Here is a 12,500-nt window from a genome sequence, read left to right on the forward strand (position 1 = left end):
GACTTTGGCATTAGCCTGTCTTTTAGAATCGACTAACTCATGTGCAAACGCTGTTCACATGAAAGCCTTTCCCGCTTCAGTCCTCAAAGTTCTCATTTGAGTACTTGCTACTTCCACCAAGATCTGCTCCATTGATCGCTTCGCGCATACACTTGCGTGCATACTTTAGCGCAATCAATGTGTCCTCCTACACATGAATATCATTTTTGAGCTGGTGAGGCTCTTTTTCTCTAATCTAACTTGCGTTAGATATTGATATTCATGGTTGGGTATAGGCCACGAGCTCTAGTGCCATCCATTTTCAGGGCTGATTGATTCGGCAGGTGAGTTGTTACACACTCCTTAGCGGATTTCAACTTCCATGACCACCGTCCTGCTGTCAGTATCAATCAACACCTTTTGTGGTGACTCATGAGCAAGTAGTTAGGCGCCTTAACCCAACTTTTGGTTCATCCCACATCGCCGGTTCTGCTTACCAAAAGCGGCCCACAAAAAGCTTGCATTCATAGTCCAAGTGCAATTAAGTCACAAGGACATCTCACCGATTTATAGTTTGAGAATAGGTGAAGGAAAAATTTTCCCCCATTCCTCTAATCATTCGCTTTAACCGATGAAATTGCTTTGCGAAGATTTTTCAATCTTGCTCAAGCTTTTGCTATCCTGAGGGAAACTTCGGAGGAAACCAGCTACTAGATGGTTCGATTAGTCTTTCGCCCCTATGCTCAGGTCAGACGATCGATTTGCACGTCAGAACCGCTTCGGGCTTCCACCATGGTTTCCCGTGGCTTCGCCCTGCCCAAGCATAGATCACCATCTTTCGGGTCGTGTGCTACTTGCTCTGGATCAGTCATGCAATAAGAGCAAAACCGTCCGTGGTTGCGGGACACCGAATCGGCGCCCTCACCACACAAAGTAGTGCAATTCATAAAAATTACACTGTTCACTTTCATTTCGCGTGTGCGCTTTCAATGAGCGACAACACTTGCAAGCAACTCACACTCCTTGGTCCGTGTTTCAAGACGGGCTGTAGAGAGCATTGAATAGGAAGTTGAGGTCAGACAGGCAATCAAGATCAATTTATCTCATTTTGTTTAGAATCAACAAGAAGAATTCCGAGGAAAACTTCTGCTCGATTCATTAACAAGATTTGCCAAAAGACGACAACTACACTACTCGGTAGCCGAGAATATAATATCAAGGCATTGAGTATGGTAACGCTCACTCCAGTTCCCCTTCAACAGTTTCACGTACTTTTCACTCTCTCTTCAGAGTGCTTTTCAACTTTCCCTCACGGTACTTGTTTACTATCGGTCTCGCTTTATAATTAGCTTTTGGAGAGACATATCTCCAGCTTCGAGTTGCACTTTCAAACAACTCTACTCATAGGAATGAGCCATTATGACTGGTATCGAAAATGACCTTTACAGGATTTTCACCTTCTTTGATGCTACTTTCCAGTAGACATCAGGACAAATTCACCAGTCTAGCATCAAACCATACCGGACACCGAGAAATGTTGCCATTTCTCTTCCCGATGAGCTTTTCCCTGTTCATTCGCCATTACTAAGGGATTCTCAGTTGATTTCTTTTCCTCCCCTTACTGATATGCTTAAGTTAAGGGGGTTCTCTCGCCCAATTCAGGTTATGTAGTTGATTGTCTCTTAATTGGTTCACTGACCAATATGAGACAGAAACCGATTCAGCAGTTTTGTTCGCTACTACTATCAAACACAGGTCGAAGTTTCCATTCAGTCATTAATTCCAACTTTCAAATGTTGTTGTTTCAGCTTTCGCTTACTAGAAGCAACATAATACTCGCTGCAATACAGACCTCGGGAAACCCTCACCGTGAATAAGGTTCACTCACATATTTCACTACATTTTGCGTGGGATTGGAGATGAGGCTACTCGTTCTTGCTCAGTACTAGGCTGAAAATTAACGAAACTTCGTTACAAACGTTCACATGTTGATGTTTCCGCTTTCGCGTACTCGAAACAACATAATACTAGTCTTTGTAATTTAGTTTCATAATTTCAACTGTTCTCATGCAGAATTTTTGCTCATTCTTATCCCAAATTTTGACCTGGCTACTAGTTACACTCCTTGTACTTATTGCAAAATGACCACAAATTTCAACAGCTTTCACATGTTGCTGTTTCGGCTTTCGCTTACTACAGTCAACATAATACTCGTTGCAAAATAAGTGCTCGGCATCTGCAATTTTCCAAAGACGAAGTTTCGCCAGTTCAATTTTCGCTCGCCAATTATGGCTACTAATTCACACGGTACTGAGCTCAACAACATTAAATTTGTTCAGCAAGACTTTCACATGTTGATGTTTTGGCTTTCGCCTACTAGAAGCAACATAATACTCGTCTTGTTAGCTCATTCAATGAGAATAGCTTTTCCCGTTGAGAATTTTTGCCTTCAATTGGCGTTGTAGTGAGTTTGGCTACTCAGATCACCAAATACTTGTGACAATTCGAACCAGAAATGTTTTCAATTTTCACATGCTGATGTTTCGGATTCAACCTACTAGAAGCAGCATAATACTTGTATTCAACAATTTCTGTATCAAATCCCAGTTTTCTCTGGTGCATCTTTGCCAAACTATTCCAAACTGCCTGAGTCTGAATACCAATTACAGGTACTAGTAAATGCACGTTACTAAGGACTATATAGTTCTAGGTTACTGTACACAACGACGTTCACATGTTGATGTTTCAGCTGCCGCTTACTAGAAACAACATAATACTTATCGTGCATACCTTTCCATAACTTGTCCTTTTCAGATGCATTAGTTTCCCTTTGTCTTGGCTTCTACAGTCAGACTGGCTACTAGTAACAGCACAGTACTAATCACATATCGTTCTACAGTTTGCAGACAACTTTCACATGTTGATGTTTCAGCTTTCGCCTACTAGAAACAACATAATACTCGCTGTATACATTTGTAGTTCTCTATGTAACTTTCATGTGAAGAAGTTTCGCCAGTCTTTTTGACTGTCTCAAATCTGAGTCATGCTTAGGCTACTAGTTGCTTCATAGTACTTATCGCCTCGAGATCATTGAACAAAACTTGATTTTCACATGTTGCTGTTTCAGCTTCCGCTTACTAGAAACAACATAATACTAGTCTCATTAAGTTCCGTCTCTTTGCAATTTTCTTATGAAGAAAATTCGCCATCACAATGACTCCAGCAGTTCTTGATCAAGGAATGCAATCATTGATCAGAATGCTATTATTTGAATCGGTTCTGCTTTAAGTGTTCCAATTTTATTGGAAGCACCAACAATAGAACATCAATGTGTTCAATCGAGAGTTATATAACCCTGAATCGGACGCAGTCAACAGCCGAAGCCGAGACCGCCTTTTGCGTTAGAGAGGTCGGTAAACAAATCTTGCGATTCATACCGAATTAACACATATAGCTGTGCTCCTCTTCGTAAAGCGAGCCAAGTGATCCCCTGTTGAAGGATGTATTTGGACCAATCTAGTAGCATTTGGTTTCCAACAAGCTCTCCCAAGTTAGCTTACTTATTGGGCTTTTCAACCAATTCGGTTGGCTACAAGCATCATCAAAGTACTAGCCACAGTTTGATCGCAAAATTCTACGACTTTCACATGTTGATGTTTCGGCTTGCGCTTAGCCTACTATAAGCAACATAATACTAGTCATATCATAGAGCGTGATCAGCTTGTGACGTTCTCATGATGAAGTTTCACCAACAGTGTCTCACTTCGAGCTTAAATCCAGCTACTAGTAACTACACAGTACTGACTGCAACGATAACTTTTATCTATACCTTTCACATGCTGCGCTTTCGGCCAGGACCTACTAACGTCAACATAATACTCGATATAAACTTTTGTTCATGATGCAGCTTCCCCATGCAGAAGTTTCGCCTTCAAATGCTCTCTTGGCCATATGACGTAAGAAAAGGTTACTAGTAACATCACAGTACTAGCCACAGTTTGATTGCAAAATTCTACGACTTTCACATGTTGATGTTTCGGCTTGCGCTTAGCCTACTAGAAGCAACATAATACTAGTCATATCATAGAGCGTGATCAGCTTGTGACGTTCTCATGATGAAGTTTCACCAACAGTGTCTCATTTCGAGCTTAAATCCAGCTACTAGTAACTACACAGTACTGACTGCAACGCTAACTTTTATCTATACCTTTCACATGCTGCGCTTTCGGCCAGGGCCTACTAACGTCAACATAATACTCGATATAAACTTTTGTTCATGATGCAGCTTCCCCATGCAGAAGTTTCGCCTTCAAATGCTCTCTTGGCCATATGACGTAACACAAGGTTACTAGTAACATCACAGTACTAGCCACAATTTGATCGCAAAATTCTACGACTTTCACATGTTGATGTTTCGGCTTGCGCTTAGCCTACTAGAAGCAACATAATACTAGTCATATCATGGAGCGTGATCAGCTTGTGACGTTCTCATGATGAAGTTTCACCAACAGTGTCTCATTTCGAGCTTAAATCCAGCTACTAGTAACTACACAGTACTGACTGCAACGATAACTTTTATCTATACCTTTCACATGCTGCGCTTTCGGCCAGGGCCTACTAATGTCAACATAATACTCGATATAAACTTTTGTTCATGATGCAGCTTCCCCATGCAGAAGTTTCGCCTTCAAATGCTCTCTTGGCCATATGACGTAACACAAGGTTACTAGTAACATCACAGTACTAGCCACAATTTGATCGCAAAATTCTACGACTTTCACATGTTGATGTTTCGGCTTGCGCTTAGCCTACTAGAAGCAACATAATACTAGTCATATCATAGAGCTTGATCAGCTTGTGACATTCTCATGATGAAGTTTCACCAACAGTGTCTCATTTTGAGCTTAAATCCAGCTACTAGTAACTACACAGTACTGACTGCAACAATAACTTTTATCTATACCTTTCACATGCTGCGTTTTCGGCCAAGGCCTACTAACGTCAACATAATACTCGATATAAAATTTTGATCATGATGCAGCTTTCCCATGCAGAAGTTTCGCCTTCAAATGCTCTCTTGGCCATATGACGGAACACCAGGTTACTAGTAACATCACAGTACTAGCCACAGTTTGATTGCAAAATTCTACGACTTTCACATGTTGATGTTTCGGCTTGCGCTTAGCCTACTAGAAGCAACATAATACTAGTCATATCATAGAGCGTGATCAGCTTGTGACGTTCTCATGATGAAGTTTCACCAATAGTGTTTCATTCGAATTGGTTCTGCTTTAAGCTCTCCAATTGTTTTGGATGAACCAGTTTTGCCCTTCGAAGCCACTTTTGTGAGCTTTTGTGGGTCTTTACCAAGAGGATATACCTCAAGGCCTCTTTCAATTCCTTTAAGTTCTTTCAACTCCTTTACAGTTTCTAGGTTCACATAGCTGCAAACCTTATTTCTAGTTTTAAGTCTGGCCAACTTGGGGAGAGTTGGTGCAGACCGTGACCAATTCTAGTAGGATGCCACAACAAGAATGTGATCAACTTAGCTTGTCGATGAACCTGCCCCACATTCAAACAACTCTATCGCCTTTTCCTCGTATAGTTATATGCGAGGGCCTCTCATAGAGAGCGCTGTTAGCAACCTTTTCCACATAGACGATAAAGTTGTGAGTGTTTTGCACATGGCTGTTGTCATCACCACGTGACGAGTCAACTCAGCTTGACTCTCTACACTCCGACAAGCTTTGCACATACGCCTTTAGTTCAGTATGTGTCTTTAATCTGACTCCGGTGCCTCAAGCCGGAAAAATTGTCAGATTATGATCATTATCGGTTAGTCATCCCGATGCAAGATCGTATCGTACTGTCTTTGTCTACCTCCAGATTCCGAAGAACAGGAGGAGACTCTCCCAGACCTACATATCTGGGAGAATGTTCAGAGGGCGAGAAGCTGTGGATTACTCTCCCCTAAGAACTGACTAAACTTTACCCTCGTCCAAGGTAAGTTTATTTTAGCTAGCCTTCTATGTAAAGGATCTGAGGCTAAGCTGTGTTTTTTCGAGCCTTTGGCTCGGAGCAAGTTCAGTGGGCGCCCCGAGTAGCTCAACTCTTTCCCACTGAACAGCGCAACGCTCTGTCACTCGCTGGGATTTTTGCGTGTCGGTTCTAACCACGCGACTTGTGGACCTTTTTAGGCCTTTCTCATTCACAAGTCTATAGCTGGGCTTCTATAACCCAGCTTCTGAGATCTAGATAGCTGCAGTTCTGCTAGGCTGCTTTTGCTAACTAGTCTCCCTTTAAGCAGTCCCTTGCCATGACTGCTGAACTATGTATCCACACAAGTAGTTTTTGAGCTCGATACATAATTCGAGATTGGTTGCCAAGCAATCTCTAGCGACAGAGCGTCATGCGCACTACAGACATGGCCTCTACCAGCAGCCATGCCCGAAGGAATCAATCACTGATCCTTCCGCAGGTTCCCCTACGGAAACCTTGTTACGACTTTTACTTCCTCTAGACAATTAAGCTCGATCCGCTTCATCCCGTTGCCGGAGACCGAAGTCCCAACAGTAGGAATTTGCAATTCTTGCTTAACTATCCAATCAGTAGTAGCGACGGGCGGTGTGTACAAAGGGCAGGGACGTAATCCCTATGAGTTGTTGACTCATAAGTACCAGGAATTCCTGGTTCACGTCTGCAAGTTACAACAGACGATCCCCTTGAAGCGCTGTACTTTTCTCTGATTGCCCAGTCCATTTCGGACCAAGGGCTGAGTACTCAATCTAAAAGTACACAGTGTAGCGCGCGTGCAGTCCAGAACATCTAAGGGCATCACAGACCTGTTATAGCCTCACTTCATCTGCGGTATTTAATTCCGCATAGTTCCTCTAAGAAGTGTTTGAATTCACATATAGTGAATTTCATTATTTAGATGGAGAAGATCTCGTTCGTTATCGGAATTAACCAGACAGATCACTCCACTAACTAAGAACGGCCATGCACCACCGCCCATATAATCATGAAAGATATTCAATCTGTCAATCCTTAAGATGTCTGGACCGGGTGAGTTTTCCCGTGTTGAGTCAAATTAAGCCGCAGGCTCCACTCCTGGTGGTGCCCTTCCGTCAATTCCTTTAAGTTTCGATTTTGCAACCATACTTCCCCCGGAACCAATAAACTTTGGTTTCCCGGTTAATCTCTTGCCAAGTCAAGATCGACTTTGACAAATTGTAGGTTGGTATAGTTTATGGTCAGAATTACGAGGGTATCTAATCCTCTTCAATACTCTGACTTTCGTTCTTGATTAATGAAAACATTCTTGGCAAATGCTTTCGCAGTAGTTTGTCTTGCCACGATCCAAGAATTTCACCTCTAACGTAGCAATACAAATGCCCCCGTCTGTTCCTTTCAATCATTACCGCACTCAGCCAACCGGCATCAATCGAGTAGCGGGTCATTCTCCATTATTCCATGCTTTATTATTCGATCCCAAAGGATGCTTTGAACACTCTAATTTTCTCAGGGTGAAAACACCGTTTCCACAGTTCGTCACATTTAAGTGCAAACTATTTCTTCGATGCGAAGGATGAGCGGAACGAGTCAACAGATTTAACTGAAGACCATGTTGCCGTTCTACTCAAACAGATCCAACTATGAGCTTTTTAAACGCAGCAACTATTGCATACGCTTGTAGAGGCTGGTATTACCGCGGCTGCTGGCACCAGACTTGCCCTCTACTCGTTCATCAATGGAGCTTTTAAGTCCATTCCATTCTGATTACAAACCATAAAGGTTCATATCATTATTTCTAGTCACTACCTCCTCGTGCGGAGAGTGGGTAATTTGCGTGCCTGCTGCCTTCCTTGGATGTGGTAGCCGTTTCTAAGGCTCCCTCTCCGGAATCGAACCCTGATTCCCCGTTACCCGTCACAACCATGGTAGTCCGTTACACTACCATCATAGGTTGATAGGTCAGAAATTCGGAAGTTCCGTCCCCAAGCCGAAGCTATCTGGGATCTTTCAGTTACTAGGACTCATCACGGGATGTGTCTGTACTTAGCAAATCACCCGGTGTAGTCTTGTAAAAGTCTCCGACAGTGTCGGACAATCAGCATGCATTAGCTGCAGGGTTACCGCAGTTATTCATTTAGCTTGCAAATCAACTAATAGATAGTAACTGATTTAATGAGCCATTCGCGGTTCCACTTTTTCAAGCTTCGCTTGCACATGCATGGCTTAGTCTTTCAGACAAGCATATGGCAACTGACAGGATCAATCAGTTTAATTGTACTTTGAACAATCTTTCGATTTGTTCGAATTTAGAAAGACATAGCCTTGCGGCCTCGTCAATCTTGCTTTGAGCTTTTTAAATCACGAAGAGTTTCAATGCATGCTTTGGCATGGCTACTAGTTACTACACAGTACTCTACACACTTAGAGTTACCCACGATTACACATTTCACATGCTGATGTTTCGGCTCGCGCGTACTAGAAACAGCATAATACTATGTGTACTGGTAGATAGCGCTCTGTGAGCATTTCCCATGAGCAGGTTTTGCCCTCCAAATCTCTGTTCTACTGTTACCAATACCGGCTAACAACTGTATCATACTAGGGAGAATTGACTCATGATTTAAAAACCAGATGTTCACATGTCGATGTTTCGGCTCTCGCCTACTAGAAACAACATAATACTAGTCTGTTAAAAATCTCAATCACGCCGCCTCTTCAGATACAGAAGTTTTACCTTTTATTGGTTAGAGAACAGCTTTCCAGCTGTCGACATGGTTACTAGTAACAACACCGTACTCAACACAAAAACTTTTCAACTTCACAACTTTCACATGCTGATGTTTCTGCTTTCGCATACTAGAAACAGCATAATACTTATTGTTTTGTCAAGTAATTTGTGTGTCTTTCCCATGTGAAGTTTCACCGGTCAACAATGTTTCCCTGACCAATTACGGCTACTAGTAGCTGTATAATACTAGGGAAAATGATTGAGGATTTAATATCAGATTTTCACATGTTGATGTTTCGGCTTTCGCCTACTAGAAACAACATAATACTAGTCTGCTAAGAAATCTCGCTCAAATTGCCTTTTCACATACAGAAGTTTCACCTTCTATTGGTTAGAGAACAGTTCTCAGCTGTCGACATGGTTACTAGTAACAACATCGTACTCAACACAAAAATTCTTCAACTTCACAACTTTCACATGCTGATGTTTCTGCTTTCGCGTACGAGAAACAGCATAATACTTATTGCTTTGTCAAGAAGTGTGTGTGTCTTTCCCATGCGAAAGTTTCACCGGTCAGCAATAATTGCCGTGTCCAATTAAGGTTACTCATAGCTGTATAATACTAGGGAAAATGATTGAGGATTTAATATCAGATTTTCACATGTTGATGTTTCGGCTTTCGCCTACTAGAAACAACATAATACTAGTCTGCTAATAAATCTCGCTCAAATTGCCTTTTCACATACAGAAGTTTCACCTCTTCTTGGTCACTGTACAGATGATGCTGTCTGTTCTTTATTTGGTTCTGCTTATTATAAGGAGGGGCATCACTCCTTCCTCCTTGGTTTGCATGCATTAAGCCTGCTTTGTGAAAAGCGTATCTTTCTAGCTTTTCTTCGCCTTACTCGAGTAGGACGATACAATCCAGACATTAGTCAGTCTTGGTGTAAAGTCACTGAGTATTATTCGGTTCTGCTTTATTCAGCAATATGCTGTATAATTGTTGTAATTTGCGAACATATTTGTTCTCAGTTCCGAACTACTAGCGACGACAGATTACCAGCGGTCATGAGCCATCAAGGTAGTTCTTTGGTGCATCAAGTAGAGAGGTGCCATCAAACAACACTTCCCTAATAATGCTACACACATAGAATTTGCTACAGTGCAGCTTTTTACTTTGCAAAATTTGCGCACAAATTTTGCATAGAATAAATGTTTTATCAAGATTTTTAGATCCCCTCCCTTGAGAGAACGTTACTCCTTTAAGTGAACACCCCGCGGCGTCCTGTTGTTATTGCTTATAACCATTTCGCAAGCCGGAGGCATAATGCACTACGCAAGCCGCTACTTTGGCACAGAGGCACCTAGTTTTACACCCGGGACTTCAGGTGGCCCAGTTTTACACCCAGTACAGCGGTGCCAGTTGGTAACCCGGTGGATCCTCGGAGACCAGACATGATCATAGATCAAACCCGATGTATGCTACTCCTGAACGTATAGTATCTCCACTGTGCAATGAAATTATCGTTCGTTTCGGGCCTTCCTATACGTTCAGCAGACAATCGCTAGGAATTCACCTCGTGACCCGTGGTGACCACACTGGATTTCAAGTTTATTGATTTGGACAGACCTGTCATTTATTTTGCTTTTCAGCTTCAGTTCTGCTCGATCTAGCTTGCCTAAGGCTTGATCTCGCTTTGCTCACCCCTGTAGGAGCCTCTACTAGTACCACTCGGAGTAATGGGGAATCCACCAGACCTAATCGATGAATGCCATCAAACAACAAACATCATACCCGGCTTCATCAGGCATATTTTATTACTTCCGAGAGGTACTTTAGTATCAGATCTTTCTCCATGCCTCTTATGAGGACCCGTCAGACCTTTCGGTTTATCGTTTAGCTTCAGTCCTGCTCGATCTAGCTTTCCCAAGGCTCGATCTAGCTCTATTCGCCCCACTAGAGGGCTCTCTAAGACCCCTCGGTCTTAGTGTTAGCTCCGGTACTGCTCGGTCGTGCTTGCTGAAGGCCCGACCCAGCTTTAGTTAGATTCTCGTACTTTCTCTTGGCCTCTCTAGGAGGACCAGACAGACCTCTCGGTCTATCGTTTAGCTTCAGTCCTGCTCGATCTAGCTTGCCCAAGGCTTGATCAAGCTCTATTCGCCCCGCTAGAGGGCTCTCTAAGACCCCTCGGTCTTAGTGTTATCTTCTGTAATGCCTAACCAAGCTTACTACAGGCCTTGGTCAGGTCTTTATCGGTCACCGATTAGTAACAGACCAATCATAGGGCCTTCCACCCTATCCGGGTTGAGGTCTTTAGTCCAGCCATATTTTGACAAGACACCTCTCCCTAATAATGCCCCACACATAGAATTACTGTCCATGCAGTATTTAACTTGTGTTTTTTTCTAAAATTTGATTTTCACTTTTTGGAGGTTCATTTGCTCCTCTGACACTCTTTCAGCTTCAATCTTACTCGATCTAGCTTTCCCAAGGCTCGATCTAGCTCTATTCGCCCCACTAGAGGGCTCTCTAAGACACTTCGGTCTTAGTGTTAGCTCCGGTCTTGCTCAATCGTGCTTGCTGAAGGCGCGATCAAGCTTTAGTTAGCTTCTCGTACTTCCTCTTGGCCTCTCTAGGAGGACCAGACAGACCTCTCGGTCTATCGTTTAGCTTCAGTCCTGCTCGATCTAGCTTTCCCAAGGCTCGATCTAGCTCTATTCGCCCTGCTAGAGGGCTCTCTAAGACCCCTCGGTCTTAGTGTTAGCTCCGGTACAGCTCGGTCGTGCTTGCTGAAGGCCCGATCAAGCTTTAGTTAGATTCTCGTACTTTCTCTTGGCCTCTCTAGGAGGACCAGACAGACCTCTCGGTCTATCGTTTAGCTTCAGTCCTGCTTGATCTAGCTTTCCCAAGGCTCGATCTAGCTCTATTCGCCCTGCTAGAGGGCTCTCTAAGACCCCTCGGTCTTAGTGTTAGCTCCGGTACAGCTCGGTCGTGCTTGCTGAAGGCCCGATCAAGCTTTAGTTAGCTTCTCGTACTTTCTCTTGGCCTCTCTAGGAGGACCAGACAGACCTCTCGGTCTATCGTTTAGCTTCAGTCCTGCTCGATCTAGCTTTCCCAAGGCTCGATCTAGATCTATTCGCCCTGCTAGAGGGCTCTCTAAGACCCCTCGGTCTTAGTGTTAGCTCCGGTACAGCTCGGTCGTGCTTGCTGAAGGCCTGATCAAGCTTTAGTTAGCTTCTCGTACTTTCTCTTGGCCTCTCTAGGAGGACCAGACAGACCTTTCGGTCTCTTGCTTAGCTTCAGTCCTGCTCGATCTAGCTTTCCCAAGGCTCGATCTAGCTCTATTCGCCCCGCTAGAGGGCTCTCTAAGACCCCTCGGTCTTAGTGTTAACTCCTGTAATGCCTAACCAAGCTTACTACAGGCCTTGGTCAGGTCTTTATCGGTCACCGATTAGTAACAGACCGATCATGGGGCCTTCCACCCTATCCGGGTTGAGGTCTTTAGTCCAGCCATATTTTGACAAGACACCTCCCCCTAATAATGCCCCACACATAGAAATACTGTCCATGCAGTATTTAACTTGTGTTTTTTCTAAAATTTGATTTTCACTTTTTGGAGGTTCATTTGCTCCTCTGACACTCTTTCAGCTTCAATCTTACTCGATCTAGCTTTCCCAAGGCTCGATCTAGCTCTATTCGCCCCACCAGAGGGCTCTCTAAGACACTTCGGTCTTAGTGTTAGCTCCGGTCTTGCTCAATCGTGCTTGCTGAAGGCGC

General features: G+C 43.4%; 1 non-coding gene and 1 pseudogene across 1 annotated transcript in view; both read right to left on the minus strand.

Annotated features, from left to right (window-relative positions):
* LOC142356620 (large subunit ribosomal RNA) overlaps window positions 1-1,646 on the minus strand; it is a 3,522-nt gene extending 1,876 nt beyond the window's left edge. The window contains exon 1 of the ribosomal RNA XR_012761455.1: window positions 1-1,646. This exon is cut by the window's left edge and continues 1,876 nt beyond it. This is a non-coding gene — a ribosomal RNA (large subunit ribosomal RNA).
* A 1,683-nt stretch (window positions 1,647-3,329) lies between these two features.
* Window positions 3,330-3,481, minus strand: LOC142356625 (5.8S ribosomal RNA; annotated as a pseudogene).
* Window positions 3,482-12,500: the final 9,019 nt, after the last annotated feature.

The sequence above is a fragment of the Convolutriloba macropyga genome, unplaced genomic scaffold, assembly GCF_964194025.1.
Source record: "Convolutriloba macropyga unplaced genomic scaffold, txConMacr16.3 SCAFFOLD_346, whole genome shotgun sequence".
In the NCBI taxonomy this organism is placed as follows: Eukaryota; Metazoa; Xenacoelomorpha; order Acoela; family Convolutidae; genus Convolutriloba; species Convolutriloba macropyga.